The sequence below is a fragment of the Anser cygnoides genome, chromosome 13, assembly GCF_040182565.1.
Source record: "Anser cygnoides isolate HZ-2024a breed goose chromosome 13, Taihu_goose_T2T_genome, whole genome shotgun sequence".
NCBI classification, from domain to species: domain Eukaryota; kingdom Metazoa; phylum Chordata; class Aves; order Anseriformes; family Anatidae; genus Anser; species Anser cygnoides.
In genome coordinates, this window is record NC_089885.1 from 3,439,566 (window position 1) to 3,462,478 (window position 22,913).

General features: G+C 40.4%; 1 protein-coding gene across 12 annotated transcripts in view; it reads right to left on the minus strand.

Annotated features, from left to right (window-relative positions):
- ACSL4 (acyl-CoA synthetase long chain family member 4) overlaps nt 1-21,821 on the minus strand; it is a 39,149-nt gene extending 17,328 nt beyond the window's left edge. Inside the window, exons 1-3 of one of the 12 annotated variants that reach the window (XM_048070776.2) lie at nt 21,576-21,821; nt 9,795-9,854; nt 1,080-1,128 (exon numbers count right to left, since the gene is read on the minus strand). The gene's annotated coding sequence lies outside the window, so the exon portion shown is untranslated. Of the gene's footprint in view, nt 1-1,079; nt 1,129-9,794; nt 9,855-10,448; nt 10,471-13,326; nt 13,350-21,255; nt 21,401-21,575 lie in introns of those variants that run through there. The other 11 variants (XM_048070785.2, XM_048070781.2, XM_048070774.2 and 8 more) reach the window with 11 other exon arrangements.
- Nucleotides 21,822-22,913: the final 1,092 nt, after the last annotated feature.

The following is a 22,913-nucleotide window of genomic DNA, read 5'->3' on the forward strand; positions in this document are numbered from 1 at the left end:
TTATTAATGTACTTGCCACCTCAGGTGAGGGAGGCTACAATTAACATTTCAGGTTAAACAAGACAGCTGCTATTAACAGCACAACAGAAATGTATTAATAGGTTGTTGGAGTTCTTAATAAGAATTCCATTATCTGCAGTTGTGCTGTAGCCAATATCATCACCATTTAACGTAATACGAGATTAAGAGATCTTCAGATACTTAAAAGGAACATCATCACCTTGTTGTTATATTTTTAATAAAACTTGTAATCTCAAGTTGCTACTGAATGATAGTGTAAAGTATGAAACTAAGCTCAGACTTGTTCAGAAAAAAAGGGTGTTCTGCATACTTTCTTAAAAAAAAAAAAAGAAAATTCTACATTCTTTTCAAAGCTTACATGCTTAGTCTGCCTTAGTTAACCTCTTCATCATCAACTAGTCATCAAACAGTCAAACCTCAGCAGAAGGCATATCATTTTACTTTCCCAAGCTCCAGTTCTCTAAAATGAAGGTCACCGGTTTACATTACAAATCTTGTGTGGTATTTTCATTCCAGTTAATTCAGTGATCCAAAGGAAGCAGTTGTGCTTGTATTTAAAACAAAAGCCAGCCATAGTGCTAAAACTAACACAGAAACCTCATCAGAATGTTCTAAATACTGCCTGAAATAATAAAATTATGATTAAAGGGTCTTAATGGGCGAGGTTTGTTTTGTCCTAAAACTGGTACCCTGTTGAAATTGCCTTTAGCATTTGAGTGAAGTGCACGTACAAACACACTTTGTACACTTGCAGCCAGTTATGTTAAAGTTCACATAAGCAAACGTTAAAGGTTGCATTTCATTCATCTTGAAATTTCAGATTAATTTGAAATACTTTAAAAAGTGTTTATAAACAGGGAGCTTAGCTAATCTGTACACATTTGTGGCAATTTAAAGTGCTTCTATTTTGACATAAATAAGCTGGAATTCTTAACAGAAATCGCTGGAAAAACTTGCTAAGACCCAAGAAGAAACACTTGACCTTTTCCTTTGAACATACTCACAGAAAAAGACACATACACGCACATACACACATTTTCACACATATGTATACTTACAAGCTATCTGACAGTGATGGCCGGGTTTTATTCAGTGTCAATTAGATCTCTATTAAAACAGAAAAAAAAAGGTATTAGAGATTGGGTATTTTTTGCCCTGCAGAAAGGATGTTATGCAGGAAAGCATTATTTCCACTGCTGTTCTTAGAATCTCTCCCCTAACGCTCCTGAAGACGACTAGCCTATGACGTTACACTGTCCTACACTCATGCCCAATAAATATTTATCATACTCTAAATATAATGCATAACAGGCTGACATAATGAACTTGCAGATGTACCTAGACAACAATTCCATTTGGTTAGAAGCCAAACTTAGCTATTCAAATTATACTTTATGCCTCCACTGTCTTTAAGTTTAATTAGTCCTTGAGAGAAAGGGACAATGAGAGATGTAATGTTCATATCAATGCACAATCAAGGACAGCTGTGAGGCAAGCCAAATGCATGCTGCCACCGAAGTAATAGTTCTCCGTAAACTTTGCTCCCAAATGAAAGTGTAGTCACATTAAAAAATGTCACTGTACCCATACGCAGCTATTATGTAATATGAGAATATTTAGAATATGTAATATTCTATACTGACTTACAAAATTTATTATTTCCTTTAATTGTGCAATTTAAGTAGAATATTTGGAAGCTTATCTATCTATTTTGGAAACAGCAGAGCTTCCAGTTCCTGATGTAGGAGACGCATGTTCCCAGCAATAAGCGTGCGTCAGGCATGACTAAGAAAGCCTAAGATAACAAAACAAATCAAAACCAGACGTAGTTTCTCTTCTAGATAGCTGTGTTTTCAGCATTTCCAAAACATTTTCCTCAAGTGAGTAGGCTTCTTCTATCAATTTTGAAACGGCAATTCTGCAGACTGAAGTTCATTTGTCATTTGCAGTGGTATGTTACAGCGTACATTTCTGCAACCTCATTCATGAGGTAATCTTTCCCTTCGTAGTAGTACATGCTGGGGGGTTACAAAAATTCTATAGTTCACGTTTGCTACAGAGAACAAGTAACCGATGTGAATGCTCATACAAGCACCAGTACTGTATTTTATGCCACAGATGGAAGAGATGTTCTTTGGGTGTAACGTGACTTCGATATTTTCAATTAAAAGCTTCCGACAGATAACATGCAACCCTTTACTCTTGTCTGGGAGTCAGGGCCGTGGAACAAAGTTTGTAATCAGAAGACAGGTTCTTTTCATAACTTTTCATTAATTTAACTGAAAATAAAAGTAACAAGTAACAACTATGCTATTTATATATATACACACATATAAACAAAAAATAGCTTTTAAGTAGTCATACGAGCTTATAGGACTAAGTAAGAGCACAAGTGTGTGTAGGGAACAAGGAGAGGGGTTTATACCCCTGGAGGTGACTATTCATAGAGGAAATGCCTTTGTCTTCTCTCCATTCAAGTATTCAAACAGCACAGAAACAACATATCCAGCTTTTGCACATACAACTACCATTTCTGAGTGTAACTCAAAACCTAAAGTGTCTGTGGCTAGAAATCTTATCCTATGCAGTTTAATTTTAATAAGGCAGCAATTATTATCTTCATGAGGAAAGGCTTTAATTAGCCAAACCTGAAACGCTGTAAAGGCTTAGTATTGAAAGTATATGAATGACAGTGTTTACTGTTCTTCCTCTCGCATTAAGAAGCTTGACAGGGACCCAGATTACTATATCATCTCATTATTAGATGAAAACAAACTTCTGATCCATTTGAAACATTCATTGCAACTTCTTAAATGTATTTTCATTATGTTAAGAAAAAGTCTTCTAGTAAGAGTGATAACATTAGACAGGAAAAGGAGAGCATTTTAGATTAAAAAAAAAGAAATCTGCAACGTAAGAAGCTTGTTTAATTTAAAAGCAACACTGGAGGAAATCCTGGTTCTCCTATGACTGAGCTCTTTGCAACTTCAAATGGAGACACAATTCTGGCTTTAACATAATTATTTAAGGTTGACTCCTTTCAGGAAGTACTGAAATCTTCCAAAACAATCCAGTATGAATAAGTAACAACGGTTCACATTTCTCTAGCATTTAGGCAGATTGAAGCGTTTTGGAAAGCACAATACACATTCATAATTTATAAGTGGAAAAATAAATACATTGGGTATTAATTAAAGTCTGGTTTTGGAAAGGATTTTAATCAATATCTACTAGTCTTGAATTTGTTCCTGTACTGGAACTCAGAGCTTAGTATTTAAAAAGGAAAGTACAGAAAGCCCGAGAAATACTGTGTTGTCAAAAAGAAGCAGCAAGCTTAAACACAATAAAAAAAAAAGCGCATACTACCAGGCTCTTTACAAATTTTGATTTTCCAAGTTTATACCTGTCACACAGAAGAATAAAAATATTTCTACAGAAGAGAAGAATGTTGTGACTAATTACAACTCTTTTGGGGTTAGAAAGACTGAAAGAATAAAAACTAAAGGAGATGATTGAGTGTTTAGATCATATCATTTTTTTTATAAAAACAAACTCTGCCAATATCAATGCAAGTTACTCATGGTAGAAAAAAAAGTACACAAGGTTCAATTTTTGTTCCTTTCTCACAGGCAGATTTCTAAACATCTTCCTCTTACACAATTTTGTACGTCAAGGGGCAATGAAAAGCTCCACAGTAATGCCTGCAAGTTTCAGAAATACTTCTGTGCTCTGTAAATGCAGTAGTGGCTCCAAATCTTGAGAGTTTTCAAGAGCTCTTGTTATGTCTATAGTGTAAATAGTAGTACCTATGTCTGAACAAAGAGGGAGAGGGGGAAGTCAGATATAGCAGATCTGACAGAAGTCTGGAGAACCTTCTTAAATATAGATTCTATATGAAATAGCTAAACCACAAGTAGTATTAGGAAGTCTTGCTTCTCTTACTGCTGAGTGATAAAATGTTAATGCAATGATTTTACTTAGCTGCTAAATGAAAATCACATTTTTGTTTTCAAGAAAAAAATGAATCATTGCTGTTTTACTGCCTCAGAACATATATGCAGTTAATGTCAATTAGAAAAGTGAAAATAAATCAGTTTGTAAGTGTCAAATATCATAAATCTGTTGCTGCAACTTCCAGCACAACTGTAACAGAAAGCAGACCAGCCATTCTTACCCTGTATTTCCTAATTATCTAGCAGGCTGATGTGAAACTGTCTCTTCTAATGGTAGCATAAGGGCAAGCAAATATTTAGGGAAAAGATAAGGCCTGATTGTGTGCCCCAAAGGCAAAAAACATAGAAGGCCAAGGCAGGAATCCACAGGTGAGAACTGTCCCCTGAGAACCCACTGACCCAGGAAAGTATTTCCTCCAGGCCCACCTCTTGTTACTTTTCCTCATTAAACTGTGCAGAACGCACACGGTGAGTACCTTCGGCTCATTCACTCCAACACTTCCTCCCTTACCAGCCTGCGCTCAGCCTGTGCTGTAACCTGATCACAAACCTTGGGCGGACAAGGTCACAAGCCAATCCAATTTATACTACAGTCTGTGTATGCTAGCACTCAATTTAACTAACAGCAAGCTCAGCTGTTAAAACGCTGGGTTTGTGGTAAAGGAAGTGAAAGGCAACCTTTTGTCTCACTGGCATTTTTGTTAAAGGAAATGAACACAGTCGTTTTTGCTGGCTTGAATACGCAGTACTTCAGAAGAGGATGGAAAACCAGAAAACACTCAACTGAAAAATACTGATTTTGCCTCAAGACTCCTCCAACAGCTACAAAATACACTGTCTACAGGGTACAAAAATTAAGAAGGAAAACATACAGAAATAAAGACGTATTTCAGCCTGATTTAAACATCTCAACATACAACTGAGACTCATCAGGCATTATGGCAAGCGTTACTCTTCTGTGATTCAGCAGCAAAGCTAGGCGTTTGTAGTGTTTCACCCAACTTTTAATAATAAGCACATGAAAAGGCAAGCAGTATGACCAAGGACAAATTTCAGAGGACTGTGGCCATGCAAGTTCACCAAAAACTACCTACACAGTTGATTAAGAATTGTTATTACACCAGGGAAGAAGATTATTAACGTATAGACTGCCTAGTTACGAGTCTGTGTTTAAAAAAACATTTTGCAATGGAGAACTTGCGACTTCAATGGCGCTGATGATCCAACTAGTGAGATTTAAGTTATCATCATCTTTTCATTTTCTGCTTCTGTCTCAATAGCAAGCTGCTTTGCAAAAATACAGAAGTAGAGGACTCCTAAAATTGTTGGATTATGTGGTCTAGAAGATCAAATAAGTTCGAGACCTACAAATACAGAAGCCCTATTTTCTGCATCTTCCATAAGTTTTCTTGCCTGAGTCTTAAGGCAAAAAATGCACCATCCTTGAGAAATTCTATACCCCAGGTCTCCACGAATCTCCTAAAACAATTTATATTCAAACTGGAGTTATGCATTACAAAAAAATGGGTCCGTATCACGGGCTGTTTGTGCAGTCTCTAGCAGAATATGTAACTACAAGGAAGCGGTTAAACCTAATTTTGATAACCAGTGTATGTTTAGAACCTTTTTAAGGGTGATTCTGACTTGAAAATGTGATTGAAGATACTGGCTGCAGGCCAAAGAAAGACACTTCAGCTAGAAAAGGGAGAAGTAAAACAATGCAAAAGCACAAGTGAGACTCCACACTGAACTTGATAACATTCCCACTGTTTTTTTTCCTGTATGGAACACAGGCATCTAAATACTGGCATGATGTTCTGTGCTATTTCACGTCAAGCTGGTTTGCTTTGCATTGGAAGGGACTAGCAACACTCACACGACTTACTTCTTCCTGGTAACTTCTTAAACTCTGCCGTGAGTTCACCTCACTCAGCAGTCAATGAATAGTTTTTGCTTTGCTTTCCGAATCAGAACACTCCCAACAAAGTGAGAATTTAATCAAAGCCATTTTTTTTTAATATGGAAAAGTTAAGAACTCAGTTTTCCCTGCATTTTCAGGAAACATTAGAAGTAAATAAGTAACGTATGGTGCTTTACAATCTTCAAAGTCAGATGGAATGAATGTGTTGGGGGGGGGTTACTGCAGATACGTAAGTTACATTTGCAATTTCTAACTACTGTTTTGCTTCTAGTTGCCAGCTGCTTTCCTGGGTCTATTAAACATTCATTTTTATCCATTTTTGATTTATCATCAGTATTAGGAAGATATCCATGGACATAGGGTGCTCATGTCCCCTCAAGACATTATCCTGTGCTTATAGTAATTATTTCAACAACATCCTTCCACAACATAAGGCAATTAGGACAACAGGTGCTTTGTGTTTTGCAAGTAAAAATGAAGGAATACAGCAAATAATCTTCCTGGATAAAAAATGTTTTAATATTTATCCAGAGATGATGCATTTATGTTTATCCTTGTTGGGTACAACTGTTTCAATGAATGCACAAGCGTTTGCATTCAAGTTAAGACCGACCAAGTCATGGTATTAGGCCTGGACAACAAATGTTAATGACATTTTACTCAACAAGCCAAAAAAAATAATCATTGATACTGTCATAGCTACACAGGTTAAATGCAAACACTTACTTGCTGACCTCATGTTTGGTATCTTACCAAACATCTGCACAGCATGACCCAGAAGAAACTGTACATACTTTTGTGATGATGCATTAGAAATACTTAAAAAGTAAAACAGCATTTACCAACACAAAATAAAGTAGTAGCATGACTCCATTACTACGTAAGAACAAAAATTAAGAGACAGCAAACACAGAATCATTCTTTTTAAAATAGGATTCAGCTGATACGTCTGTTTAGCTTAGTAACATGAACAGAGGAGAGCCGGATGTTAAAAACTACTTCCTATATTAATAAATTTCCTGAAATGTATCAGCATTGCTCTGTAATAACCTTTTTGTGAATGGAGCAACTCAAACATTAAAATGCTAAAGTGCATGAACAGAAGCCCAGTCTGCCAGCCAAGCATGCAGCGTAATGGCAGATACCATCATAATCCCGTCTTAATGCTCCATTGAAGGATTCCAGTGCAATTAACTTCCTGCACTCCTCTGAAATCTGAACACAGTAATGTGCTCCAACAGCTTCTCCCTTTTACTGTAGTTACCCTGACAGATTATATTCTTCTTCTTAAATATCTTACCAGGAGCGACTGTTGGGCAAATTAAGCCAGACTGAAGTTCCACGTACTGTTCTGTATTAGTTCAGAAAAACATAGGGTCTCTTCAGTTTTCATTTCAACAAGAAATACTGCCACCAACTTTATATTTAACCTTCTTATCAAAGACTGCATTGTCTTTTATCTGTGGCATTAGCTTGCTTTCTTCCCTGACACGGGTCATAATTCAGGTAGTAAAATGAATTACATACATAACCAAAAAAAAGAAAGAAAAAAGGGGGGATGAAAAGAAGGGAAGTAAATGTTCCTGCTCGTATACTACATCAGCAGGCTTCTGCCTACAAAAAAAGTGTGCTGCGGGTTGGGGAAGGAATTTTCTGAAGTCTGTATGGGGTTTTGAAAATTCTGTGGGGACTGTCAACAAGAGGAGCACCAGAGTTAGGCAATACACTTTCACTTTTCTCTTTGGAGTTCACAATCCTAACACAAATTCCTCCTTTTGCTGTGACTAAGCAAAAAGAATGAGGCATTTTTTAATTCGCAATTTTGAGAAATGTTTTCCACGCAGATTTTCTGATATACAGATGCCTGAGTGTGCACTTAAAAACACAAGTTTAAGAAAAGAGTCCCCACCCACGGACATTTGAAATGGATGCCCCCGAGATTTCAAGCATGAGCCATCTCTGCTTTTTTATTTTCACCATGTAACTAGTTAAGCTGCGGAGGAAAGTGGTTTGAGAGTCAATGAAAGTTAAAAGCATTGGAAGCAAGCATATTTTAATCTTCTGCATAATCACAGTAATTTCCAGGGAAACAGCGATGATGTGTTTTGTCTGTTTAAGGAAGTGAATTTCCCTCTGGTCTTAATTTTAGCTAAGTTGGAGCATAATCCATTGCTTGGTACACAGTGAACCTGTCCTATCACCTTCCAGTCAAACATACCTAGATCCTTATCTAGATACCTGTCATCTCTAGGTACACAGCTGGAATTCACAGGTAAAGGTTCACCTAAGGCAGGGCTTTAAACTGCAACTTTTTACTCACTTTAAATGTTTTGTTAGTGAACTTGCTTTTTGCTACTTCCATGTTGTGCTTAGTGATACATGGAGATGTTTAGGGTACAGCTATTTTAATAACATTATTTGGCAATTCAGGCATTAATTTTTATTTGGACAATCTCAGGGTATACTCCAAAGATGAGCTGTACACGGATAATAAATGCAGCGTATTAATTCATGCAGTATGTACCAGTTTAGTCAGGGAAGTTGGGGTTTTACCCAGCAGCAAGGGAAATAACACTGGTCATGGCATTTTCTACCAGAGAAGACAGTCTTACTGACTTACTGTATTGTAACAGTTCTTTGAGTTTAGCTACACTTCAAAGAGGAAGAAAGATGAACAAACATTTCAGGACATTTTCTCTTACACAGTAATGTGGAGATTAAAGTTTTTAGATTTAACAGCTTTGAGTATTATTTTGCTCAATCTTCTGAGCACTGTAATGCCACCATCATGGGGCAAAAAATGCAGAAGGACTCCAAACAACTGTTCACACCAAGACAGGAGATTAATACAGAGACTAGCACAATTCTTAGAGAAAGAAAGGTTAAAAAAAGAAGAAAAAAAAAGAGGAAAAAAAGACCTCTGAAACAATGTGGGGTTTTTGTTTTGTTTTTTGGCTAAAAAAAAACCTGTGCCACACAAATACCGGTCACATTTATAAAAGTGCGTTGGCACTTTTTATTCACAGACACCAACGTGCTTGTGTAACACGTACAATTTCAGAGGCAGGTAGCTTTTGATATTCTTAGTCCAAAATATTCAAGGAACTTCTGCAAAACAGCAGAGGATGTGTTTACAGGATTGGGTCATTCTCATGGGCTCAAAGTAAGAGCTCAAAGCAGAGACAGCAGAGCAAGGCAGCTCTGCCAGCACGGCGTGTAGCCCTGTCACCACCCGGTTCTGCCTCCGCTGACAGGTCCTACCCCGCGGCACCACCTGGGAGCACGAGGCATCTGCAGAACTTCCTGAAAGGGCTTGTTCAAACCCTGCTAGCTCAGACAACAAAAATCTGAGTGACTGCTTGCACAGACCACACAGCTGAATCTCTAAACTTGATGGCATGGCTTAACATTTAGGGAACTGGATCATTTTAATAAGAATAAAGCACGAGTCACAGTAGCAATTGCAAAAGCAATAAACTATTTGTACAGCACTAAATCAACCAGACAGTAAACCAGTCTTAGACTTGATTTTTGAAGGAAGGGAGAGGAATAAACTGACATTGTTGACCATTTCTTCAGCTTACTTTTAGGAATGTTTTTGCTCTGTAAAAGGGACAGAATAATCACAATAGCAAATTATGGTTAGCAACAAAAAACAGAATTTTATTTGTTAGCAAATGCAGTGATACTCAAAAAGCTCATTTTGTTAGAAAATCTTTCCATCAACTTAGAAACAGAGGCCTCACTCCAAGTCTATCACTACTTGGACTGATCATAGTAGTGATGCTAGGACAAAGTTCACTGTCGCAGGATTTTGGTAAGGATTATTTAAGTGCCCATTCCCCAGTTATCATCAATCTGATTGCTCACTAGTACCCAAAAAACAAGTCAGTCTTTACCTTTATTGCAACTGCAACTCAAATGTTTCTAGGTGAGAAGGCTGATAAATTCACAAAAATCTAAAAAAGAAAAATAGTAAATAGTGAAAATTCTAGGCATCTCTTAGGTTATAAACATATCTAAACAGACCATTTGATCCAACATTTTTCTGGATTGGTGATGCAAACTTTGTCAGCTGTTGTTGGCACTATCATTTACACAATTGCAAAATACTACTTGCTGTTAAAAACATCAACAGACTGATCCTGCATGTTAAATCAGGGGATACCACTAGAAACTCCTTACGTTAACAGTCTGGAGTGCTGTATTTTCACCTAAATTCCGAGTGCCTTCAGATATTTCAAACATGTAACATGCTGCCAATCACTCTTCCTGACAAAAAGTTTCCAAAATTTACTCTTGGTTGAAACCAGCATTATGATGTTGCACTGCTTTTAATAGCATCAACTTTAAAGCTTTGGTAGCCTGGTATTCAAAGTTTACTTTTCATGAACTTATTAAAGTTAAATCTACAGAATGCTATCCAAGTTACAGAAATATTTTTCATGTTCAGCTTTTTAGCTGGAAGGTAAACTTATAAACTAATAGATAATGTGTAACGAATGTATTAAACTGTTTTATCTGTCTGAGGAACAGTCCCACAGAAGAATTACCTTAGAGAAAGAGCCACCAGAAACACTTCCCCCCCTTTACATCTGCATCCAATGTCTGCACAGAGACCCTAATTCAGAGAGGTAGGAAAGCAAGCGTTAAAACCGTTGGGGTGGTCCTAAAATCTCACACTTTGGGTATAGAGTAGTGTTAGCATACACACAAGCTATTATCAGTATCTTATTATCATGCATATATTCCAGAAATTATGATCCACGTTAAATGAGGATTAATCTCCATACAACAGTAGTTTAAGTGGATGTAGGTTATACCTGAATAACTGCTACATTTTTACAGTGACAGATGGGGGGAGAGATGGTGAGACTGCTCACCACCTGATCGTTTTTTATTGGGTGGTGTGACCTGAAAGAAACCTTACCTGAAAGGAACCTTACACTTGTTTCCATGCATCACTTACCTTTCTGCATATGTGACTATTGTTCATCAAACCATCTATGAGCAATCAACATGACCAGCCCACTGCTAGAACAAGTTTTTATCTTAATTTACATTAGACTAAAATTCCCAGACTGTCTAGCATGCTCTCTTTTTCAGTCCAGTTTTACATGATGGTAAGGTATTGTTCTTTAAAGGCTTGTAAGAAAAACATACTCAAGAGACCAAGCTTCAGTGAAATACTGAAATGCCTATGCAGCTTCTCTTACATGAACCAGAACAGCAAGGGGAATGTATAACCACAAACAGACTGAGTACTGACAATCCCACAATGTCCAGAAGTAGTATACTCATCCAAGCAGGATGCTCTTCATGGTTTTCTAAGGCATAACCTTGCTCCTATCCCAGTTTCACCAGTTTGACCCTGAGTTTTATTATGAATAGCAAGCTTAGTTTCCCCTTCTTCCTTCCTCTCTTCCCCATAGAGATACCCTTCATAATGAAAGTAGTTTTGACCACATTATTTAAACATGGTAGAGCTTGTAAAAATGCAAAACCATTTGCATGCTTACGAAATAAAGGGAGAATATTTTCATAATGAAAATTAAACACATATCAAGCTAACAAAGGCACAAAAACAAGCATCTTAAATTCAGTATTGAACTATACTGTGTAAATACACAGTATGAATCAGTTGTACGTGCAGCTGCCTTCATGTAAAGTAACGTGCAAAATGAGAAATTAATGGGCTACTGGGCCAGACAAACTACTCCATCCTCACTTCCTACTTCTGCATCTGGTGCAGAGGACCACAGGCACCGCAAACCAGGATCTCTTGCTTCCCCCCCCGTTACATTGCTTTGCTGTTATTTGACATTACCAGTAGCAGCAGATTTTTGTCTCAACTCTTCTTAATGTAACATTGAAAGCTATGGAAACTAATGTTGTAAAACTACACTTAACCTATATAGTATTGTGATTCTTCTTCTTTGAAGATGTATGTTTTTACTGTGAAAAAACTGTCACATTAAGAATATAAAGGGGATTGAAGATTTTAATGCCATAAATAGTACTTAAAACACATTTCGAGTTATATGCAACTAGGGCAAATTATTTTCTTGGATTCACAAGAACATGACCTCAGCGTAATGGAAACTCAAACGGAGAAGTGACAACAGTGCAAAAATCCTGCTGGTTCCCTATCAGAGTCTTTAGGTTTGGGTTCATGGCAGCCAACTCAGTCCAACTCTGGACTGCTGTGATCACACAGACTGTTCCCTTGGGCTGCACATTCTGCAGCAAGGCACTTACATGAAGCTTTCAAGTCAAGCCAGGTACCCGAAGCAGCTCCCTATCCAGTCAGACAAGCGTAAGTGCAAGGGAGGAAGTGGCAATGTCAGTTTAGCTCAGCTGACACAGGATTACTTGCACCTTTACACCATAGCTTTGTAAGCACCTTAAACAAGCATAAAATGGAGCTAAAGCAGCCTCTACCCACTTTTTACTGTCCCATTCTGTTCCATCACCTTGCACCAGGATCCAGAGGGAGTGCTGGCTGCAGCTCTTGCAAGCTTACCATGCTCATGGTAGTACAGTGTTAGAAAAAAGCAACCAGATGCTGTAGGGTGATAACTAACCTACTTTATATTAAAAGCAACCCTCACCCTCCCCCCAAAAAAACACCCCCCCCAAAAAAAAAAAAAGAACAAAACAAAACCACCAACAACCACGGATATGTCTTACTAGAAATTAATTACAAACTAATTTTGTATACTCCAAAATATGCATAATTTGTTATTTATTGAAGGTCAGAAGTTAGTAATTTTCCTAATCCAAAGCAGTCATATGGTGCAGGAAACAGAGAGCAGGTGACTACTGAGTTGAAAGCTTAAGCTATGAAAAGAATGCCCTCATTCATAAATTTGGGGGGGATTTGCTGTTAACCAACACTTGAACCAACTTTCAGTGTGCAGTGATACGAACAGTTTCCAGCTCCTCAAACCTACCTAGCATATTTGAAAGTAGTGACATTTTATGGGCTGCTCAGCTCCTCTCGCTTCCAAGAGGAAACATGTTGAAAATGACTCACTGTGTGTTCTATCTGCCATGTACTTCAGGTGAGGATGATCTTTTCAGCAAAATATTGCACGTGTAACTACTGTAGAGGAGACAACAAAGTGCCTGACATTGCTTGGGCGATGTGAAACGTTTCAGTAAATGCGAGTGCCCACATCAATTCACTGTTTTTTGCAGCAAGACACTTGCATCCTCTTACCAGCAATTATCACAGCACCGCCTCCTTGTACCCTTACCTCTGGCTTCGCTCAGCCCTACGAGCTCAACAGCATGCTGATGGACTGCATCAAGTGCATGCACTTGGTTACGCTTGGAAAGACCCCTGCGGATTTCTGTACCACCTGCCATACACAGGTACAGAACTGTTAACCGCAACCTTGTGCAAAGTTAGACACTGTTTTGTAGTACCTGCGTAAGTGCTTCTGTGGCCTAACCAGACAGTGAGGCCTCTGTGTATTCACTGAGCACGAGAAACTGTCAGTGCAAGGCCTTAGCGGATGAATGCTCCTTATCTGCAAGCCAGTGCGTCTCTGTACTCCTTTCTCAGTAGATTTCCTGGTTCAATTAGTACGGGTGGCTCCTAGTGTACAGAAATGCACATAATGTGATTTATAGAATAGTAACCTACTTAAAACATCGAATCAGACTTGTGGCCAGATAAGCAATCATTACAGAAACAAATGATCTTTTATTTTGGGAGATTCTGTATTTTAGCAAATACTGCCTTATAGGAGGCTTGCTATTGACCCAGGTAAGCTGGATGTAAAACGAGCTACAAGTTGCTCAGTTGTCAGAAACTTGCACACCTTTAGCTTTCACTTCAGAAGACCAGTGAGACGTTGGTTTTAGTTTCAAGCTCATCAGTACACATTATGCTGAACCAAGCACAGTTTGTTTGCTCCAGCAGAGTAGCTAATAGAAAAAAATTTGGGGCAGGATTCAACAGGCGTGTCCTCTTGATGCTGTGGCCTGATAGCACTCTGACAGCAGGCACACGACTGGATGAAGGGCTCCCCCCTGCAGGCTCAGCACCAGAGCCCAGCCATGCGGCCATCCACAGCCAGGAGGCCTCTGGGCTCCACAGCAAGAAGCTGGAGAAGCTGTTGGACATATCAATGTGCCACTGTTTCTATCTGTAAAAACGTTTCTACTAATATGGGATGGTAAGAAAAACTTGCTTGCACTAGCAGACTCTTAAAGAAAGCCAAACACAGGTGTTAGTGCTGTTCTTACGTGATGCATAAAGATTTTCTGACTGCCACAGAAGTGCCTTGGGGCACACATGTGCTCTGCAGAAACCATTTGTTTTCTGCAGTGCCTCCTACATTCTTTTCCAAAAGACTGAACTGGGGAATAGAAAAAAAAAATGCTTCTAACAACTACCAACACTGAACAAAAATTTCTCTTTGCAATATTACATACTTAATAATATTATTTATTCAGATCTTTGTGCTAATATTTGTCTACTTTCATGAGCTGAATCTGTGCAAACAATGCTCTTAGGAAGGGTTAAGGGTCAGTTACCAAGCAGGACAGTTACTCAATTATTTTATGGATGACTCTCTGACAATGTAGAAGGTATACAGGGGATACCACCCCGCTGCAAAGGGTTTGATGGGCAGAGATATGGCTATGCATGCAACTATTTGGGAACAGGGGAAAGTATATTAAGAGCTAAGCAGCAGCTCATGCATGCTTGGCATTTGTTTTGTGTTGCATTGTTTAAGCTTTGAAAAATTTCCATATGGAAATGAGGGTTTTTGGAGTGCTCAGCATCACCAAGTGTCTTACTTGAAGAGCTCCTGCAGGCAACTGACATCTGACCTGGCAGACTGCAGCAGAGCTCCCAGAAACAATCTCAAAAATCAGGTTCAAACATTTTATTAGCCTGAATGCTTTTCGGCCCAGCTGGAAACTGCCCTTGCTACATCGTGGAGTTTTAGTCCAGTCTGAGACTAGGCAACTTCCGCATCAAGGTGACTGTCAGTTTCTCCCACAAGAATCAAACAGGAGACCCTAACCCAGCTCCCCAGACAGCTGTTTGCCTGCAGCTTGCTGACTCTCCTAGGAATGCAGAAGAGCTTAAGCGATCAGTGGCAGTGCCCACGTGTCACCATGGGCTCACATAGACACCCCTCTGACCACCCCAAACGTTTGGTAGGAGGTCTCCCTGAGTGCCAACAGAAACTTAAGCTAGTTTTCTCAGGGTGTTAACAAGGTTCATAAGGAAAGGCGATCAAGAAACATCTTGCAAGAATCTGGAAGACGTCCAGACTCCCTCAGAAGTTGATTGTTAGCATCAATGTGAGAGGAAAAAGCCATACCTAGGGCCATCTCTTTGAGAGAGCATCTGATAATACACCTTTCCTCCACTCCCCACTGCTCTACTAATAGCTTTCCATTTCAAAATTAAAAAGCCTCAAGGTTAATGGAGGAAGGCTTCAACAAGAAACCCTGAAGTCAAGTTTCTCTCTTCAGTCAGCTCTTGTTCGCAGTGTTCTCAACACAAGCCCGATTAAAGCCTGCAAATTAAGAAGTGCCACAGGGGACATCGCTGAGAGACCACTTGTTCCCCAGAACGTTCTATTCCTTCTGCTAAGAAAGTAAATAATTTGCTTGATAGAAAAACAGTATTAAAGGAGTGATTAAAGGGATCTGTAGCTTCTCTGGCTCCTTGTCACACTGGCTGCTATGCCTAGATTATCTATGCCTGGCATTACAAGTAGTGCAGAAGAATCTTATTATATTGAAGTGTCTTGTTTTAAGAACTCGACTGCCTGTTTCAGATTCTGGCATTCCATTCATTCTGCACTAGGATGCTCAAGAACAAGGAGATATACCTAAAGCTATGCCAGACAGATCTGTGCAGCCAGCACGGGAAATGGTGTAACCTGCCACGCACACCAAGCTCGGTATGGACAGCTTAACTCAGCTAGCAGAAATGAGGAGAACTTCACTGGTGAAAATCTGTTCTCATGAAGCTGCCCACCCAAACAATACTCACTGTCACTTTCTGAGCAATCTTCTGAGAATGAATTCAAGAACTTCAGAGTCTCCTTGGAGAACTGCTGAGTCTCCAGCTTACCTAGGTAAAGTGGCCAACTTCCCACCAGTTTTCCAAAGATGACTGGAAGGTCTTCAATTCTTCTTAAAAAGCAGAACTGCATAAGGGTTAAACGTCTATCATAATTACAGTGCTAGTTATTAGCAAGCATAAAGGTATACTGCAGCTGCTAATGGAGCTTTATTCTGTACCACAGGCTTCATAGAGGCGGCGGCAGCTGCAGATGCGCAGTCCCCAATAACCCCAGCTCACAGCCCAGAGACACGACACTGTACACCGGGGTGCAACTGGGCAGCACTGCTCACGAGGAGCCTTGTGACACGTGGCACGCTTGTGGACTGCTGTGGAAGAGCAGCATTCAGGTAAGAACCTTCGTTAAAGAGACAACTGCTGCTACTCAAATTACTTTTCTAAAGTTGCACAGCAAATGCACAAACAAGTAATTCTATAAACTAGACATCTAACTGCAGTAAGTGCAGTTGAAACTGAATAATTACACACACGGAGTAACACACTTCAGATGCAATTCAGATGCACGTCTTGCTCACTGTGAGCAGTGGTTCCAAAGAAACCATAACCACCACTTCCTACAGAACAAATCTACCGTTGTGTGTCTCCTACAATGAAAGTCACATTTATTAAGAAGTGTTACTTAAATTTAGAATGCTACACAGTTAGGTAAGGCACCAAGCTAAGTAGAACAAGGACAGAGTGCACTGTACTAATACTGTTTTCACCTTAAAATGGGTTGCACGGTATCATAAAATATCTTTAAAAGTAAATAGATCTGCTGCACAGATCTAATAAGTCATTCTGCAAAACATAACCATTAGCTGGACATTAAGATTTTTTATTTTTTAACATGTTGACCATGCTTATACTAGAAGTAAAGCACAATGAGGTACGCTAAATGTGTCATTAGCAGCTATTTTAAAAATAAATTGTACATTTATCATAAACGTACATTTTTATAGAAATCTTCTGAACACAAGCATCTCTGTGAAGCATCTTATTCACTTGCAGTCTTATTTTCTATAATAAGTAGTACTAAACCAGAACACCGCTTCAGAGTTACTACAATAATATATAAGTCTTTAATTAGTAAGTTTTAAGAGCGCAAGTGTTGGAATGTAATGTGCTATTTTAAGCTTGTCCTTGTCATGCCAACTTGTTTGTAATTTCAAAGGTTTTCAGGAAAAGTTAGGTTTTTTTCCATTGGTATGTACATTAATATTTTAATAGCCATAATGCATCTATACTATTAACATTCCTGATGATCAGTGCATGGAAATAAGAGCATTTTCCCCACACACTAACAAAAGTAACAAGCAAAAATAATTAGACAAGGTATGGCATCATCACACTGTAGAGGAAATGTACATACTCTGATTTTTAACACTTAACAGCTGTTTCTGATAGACCAGTGAATTTATAATAAGAATTTAAAAAAGAAAGAAATCTGTTGCCTAACAGGCAAGTTACAAGTATGCTTTTAGAAAAAAAGATGCTCAGCTGATGCAACAGTAATGTACTCAAAGGAACAAAAATCACATCAACATACAGCAAAGGAAATCCTAGGTCACTGGTTTCCTCCACACTGAACAGCTGTCGTATTCAGGTATAATAGATTTAAGAGCCTTGAATTTAAAACGATCCAGCTTGGAGACTTTTAAATCTGTGATAATTGGTGGATCACTTTATCTCCACCTTGGAGATGAAGTTATCTCACCTGGAAGCCTAGTGATCTCCCAGCTGCACAATATCCAATGATCTGACATCAACTGTACTACAAAGCAAAAACATGCAAAATTTAAACTGTTTTATCAATATCTAGGATTCCTTACAACACGCTTTACTGAGCTGAAAAGTACTTCTTGATTTCAATGGAAGGTCTGAGGCTTAACTCTGGAGCAAAGAGGGAAGCAATTTCCCATGTCCACATTACACAGCTATTAACCTAAGAGCAAACCTAATACAATGCATGCTAACCTTTTGATGCCATAGCATTAACTCCACCCTCACTTCCAATAAGCAACTCGCATACACAAACTTGAAAAATAATTCATTAAATAAATCAACATTCTGGCAACATGCTGGCTAGCAGAAAATATCTCCCCCCTTAACTCCATGCCCACCATCACCTTTCTTTACTTCTGCTCCTCTATTTCTGAAGAATGCCTGTGCAATTTATTTCCGTATTGACAAATGGCTCCACATGCCTTCTAAGCTTTCTGCCATCACTAGGGTCATCTGAAAAGGTAAAGTAACTCCCTGGCAAATTGTACCGACACGCCTGCCTCACACACTGCTCATCAAACCTAACCTTTGCAGAAGATCAGGTTCAACCTGGCACGGAGATTAGTCTTGGCTCCAAAGCTACTATGAGCTACGGCAGCGCTGTCAGAAGCAGCCCAGTAGCCTGAAGAGTCCAAGGGCTTCCTATCTAGGCCAACAGCAGCGCGGGGAGCTGCCGCCCCCACCTCTCATTCCTAACCTCTGGATCATGTACTTGGTCAGGTAAATAATGTTATGTGCTGCTGGCACACGATGAAAGCCATGTCTCGATTACAAGTATACTTCATATGAAGTACGAGGTAGAAGCTGATAGCTCTAAGGAGCAGCAGGGTAGGGAAAGGAAACCTACTGTAGTTTATTTAAGTTCTCTCCAATTATTTTTGGAGATCTCGGCTGAGTGGCTCGATGCAGATCACGCTAAGTATCTATTGTGATGAAGAAAACTGAAACCGCACCTCCCCAGCAGTTCTGGCAACTAGTCAGTCTTCCTCTTTGTAAACGTGAGCCTTGCTCTGTATGGGGCTTTTAGCTCAGGTTCACATAAAATCTGTGAAAACTTCTCACAGTTCCAGCAGATCCAGGACTCTGACAAGACTCTCCGAGCCAACCGCTCAGAACACAAACAGCAATCTGTGGGGAAGGGCCCTGGCACTTTCAGGCTTCACCTGAACCATGTATCATTACAGAAGCAGAAGGAAGAAACCCGTCACACCACTTCAAGCATATGTTTTACTTTCAGCATGACACAAGCTACTCCGTGAGCGTGTGGCCACAGAAGTAATTAGTGCTGTGTTCAGTTTTCATTTTTATGTGCCTGCCTACAAAGTTCAAGATTTTGAGGAAGCATGCAGTCATTAGTGCCTGTGGATTATGGACAATCCTAATTTCTTTTTCCCCCTCAACTGAAAAACAAGGACAAACAATAGCAAATTGTTAATAATTCCTAGCCACCTATTCCACTTACCAAGGAGAAATACTCTCTCTTGAATTTCCCCTTTGGACCTGCTGTACAGCTTGCCTACTCCCCTGAGCACCTCCCAGATGGAAAGGTATCAGAGCGATCCCAGTTACAGGGGGATGAGGAGGTACGGCAGCTTTGAAACAAAGCTGAACACAAAGTAGTCGCTCTCTAGCTGCTGTGGAATACAGGAAAATTAAGGTAGTGTGGCCAGCTTTTGATAAGTACCTTCCACAAAACAGGTGTTCTTTGGAAGAGACTGTACCAGCTAAATAACAATCCAACATATGAACAAATAGAACAAAACTGTAAGTTTTGTTTCTCAGAAAATTGCCTTCTTCCTTCTGTGAAGCTTCCCTCCTCTCTCCTGAAAATATGAATGTCCTGAGGCACAGTGACCACAGGCCTATACAATGAAGACTTCCCTTAATAATTAACTCCAATTCTTTTTAGCATAAGAAATTTCTTATGAAAAAGATTTTTCTTACGAACAGGCACTCAATCACTTGTCACGTTAACTACCTTTTTATTAATGATTAACTTTAATAGATTATGCATGTTTATTTGGCTCAGGCTCTGACTACCATTTAAATATTTCACTTGGGAATTAACTTCATTTAAAACAGCATAATAGGGTGCATTTGTTTTACTAGATGAGTATCTTGCCATCTCTTGGAATATATCTGTATCTAACGCCTTGCCTTAGTGACTTGTTCAAGAGTTGCTTCCTAGCTTTATAAACGGGCTGGAGCATAATCTCCTTGTTAGAAGGAGGTGTCATCCACAGAACACCGGTAGTTTATTGTGCTGAAAATTTATAGCTGCTGATAAACATTGGATTATTGAGCCAGCAGACAACAGGCGACACTGCCACTTGCTAGCACAGCGTATGTTACAGATAGCGTTAAAGATAAGGCGTAAGTAAAGTTTGCATGAGATGCAAATCCCTCAGTAATTAACATATCATGTAAACCTTATCACAGGCTTTTCTTGGGCAGTGCAGGGGAAGGAAATTTGTCATGCCTGTTTTAAGTTTTATATAACTGTATAGTTTAAAACAACAATGCAGGGGATTTTGCAAATACAAAGAAGTGGGAAGGAAATTAAAAATACATAAGTATTTACTAAAATAACTTCTACATGGAAATATTTAAGATTTCCATGGAACTGTGTTAAATACAAATTTTGTATCCAAGCATGAAGAACAGAACAAAAACATTTTTTTCCTGGAACTAGGGAACACTGAGTTATGTCTCTTATTTGGGAGAAAGGATTGGTTTGGGGATTTGCTTGTCTAAAATTTAAGATTTCCACATGGCAGGAAGAAACATCCACGGTTCCCATCATTGCAGTTACTCAGAGATGACAAATCCTAATGACTCAAAATGTAGAACTCGAAAATAGAAAGATGGTATGTTTCTAATTGCTATTTGTAGCATTATTTGCTATCTTTTTGCACTCAGAATTGGCAAGGCACGCAGATTTACTTTTAATATTAAACGGCAAAGCATATCGTATCTGTATTTTTAAGCTGTAACAGTCCAAAAGGAAAATAACAATGAAGTAACGACAGATACCACCTCCAACCTGACAGCCCCCTTTCACAGCCTCTGGGGGAGCAGAGCGGTCGGTTTACTTTCTACGGAAACAAGTCACAATTTACAAAACGCTTCTCGGTGACCTCAATCTCCATTTCCTGAGCATCCTGACCGAACAAAAAGAACCCGAACCCAACGCCTCCCGGGCACCCGGCTGTCGTGCAGGCGCCGCCAGGCCGCGCCAGGGCCAGGGACCGCCTCACACCGGCAGCGGGCCGCATCCCCAGCCCGGCACCGGCCGGGGGGCTCCGGGAGAAGTCTCAGCCCCGGCTGCCTCCGCCCAGGGCCGCGGTCCCACGCCCGCCGTGCAGGACCGGCCCCGGAGCCGGCTCCCGGAGCCCCGCGGCACTGCTCGCCTCAGCCCCGCGGGGCGAGGAGCGGCCCCGGGGCCGCCGCAGTTGTGTTGCGCCGCGCACACTCACCTCAGCTCGCCTCGCCTCGCCTCGCCTTCACCTCACGCCGCCCGCCTCAGCTCGGCCGCTGCTAAAATGGCTGAGAGCCGGGGGGGGGGGTGATGGAGGGGAAGGGACGGCGGGGGGGAAGCGGGAGGAGGAGGAGCGAGCCCCCGCTCCGCCGCCAACGCTCCGCCGCTTCTGCTGACGCGACGCCGCCGAGGAAGGGGCGGCGCGGGGCCGGGGTGGCGGTGGGGCCGGGGTCTGCTCAGCCCGTCCCCTCAGGCTCGAGGTGTCCCCCTGCAGCCCGAGGCCGGGGGGCAGAGCAGGGGGACCCCACGGGGACTTACTGGGTGCAAGAAGAGGGTTTCAGCCGCAGCGCTGAGGAGAGCAGCTCGGCTTGCTCACAGTGCGGTTCGCAAAGCCAGAGGCCACAAATATCCCTGTGATTCATGCAAAAGCTGGCCAGATGGTTATACATGGGCTGCAGTCTGAGGCTTCTTCCAAGCAGGGCGAGCACAAAATAACTAACTTTCGAGAAGACGCATAGCCACATCTTAACAACATGTAAAAGAAGAGAAAACACGCCATGCTCCCATCAATCCCGAGCAGACGTCCAGCACAGTCCTCCCCCAGCCCATATGGAGCTCGGCAGGATGTGAAAAAAGCGAAACTAAAAAACAAGCAGTAACTATATTTGGTATCAGGAATTTGTTCCTATTAAAGACAGCACCTTGCAGGAGGCTAAAATCTGGCAACAGCTGAATATGCAATGTGGGCGTTACACGTAATAATTCCTAGAAAAGCACAAAGTGCATCACTTCCTTGCATCGAGGCTGAATTGAACTACCGTGTGGTTTTTGCTTTGCTTGGGCCATATGAATTTTAGGGCAGCCCCTTATTGCTCTCACTTCGTTGTAATTTGTTTCAAACCTCACTGTTTTCCTTATTGTCAGGTCATTGCTAATGAAAGAGCCTGGATTGTGCAAGATGCCCAAAGGCACATCTGCTTTATGCAGACTCGGTATTTCTTGATCTAACCTCTCCCTATTAAGGAAGGGTTAGGCAAACAAACTTGGTAGAGATTTTTTTTTTTTTTTGCCAACTAAAACACAGACACATTAGCCTGTTTTCCAAATCTTTCTCATAAATGGTCAGTGGATAAGAGAATATATTTGCAATTTGTTCCAAGTATTTTTTACCTCCTGTAGTCTTAAATTTTAAGTTAATAGAGCTTAGTGACGAAGTATCCTGCCAGTGGGTAAGGAAGCATGTTCCGTGTGGGAGCCACCCAAAGCCCTAGAACGGCCACGCTGGGTCAGAACAAGGACTGGCTGGTACAGTCTGCTGCTTCCAGCAGGGGCTGGCACCCTCGGGGAAGAAAACGAAGTCTGCAGCTCAGTGATTTTTAGCTAAAAGTAGCATATTCCTGCCCTTGATAGACAAATTTGTAGAAGAAAAATCCAATTGCTTTCTTAATCCCTATAATCTACAACCCGATGTAATTCCACAGTTTTCATGCTCTGTGAAAATCACTCCTGTATGTTTTGAGCCTTCTGTCTGGTATTTCCATTTGATATCCCTTGACTTCTGTGCTAATTATCCATGAATTACTGCTCTCTCATAACTGTCTCCATGTCACTCCTTGTTCTGTAGGTCTGTGCCACAGCTTCCGTGCACTACTACCT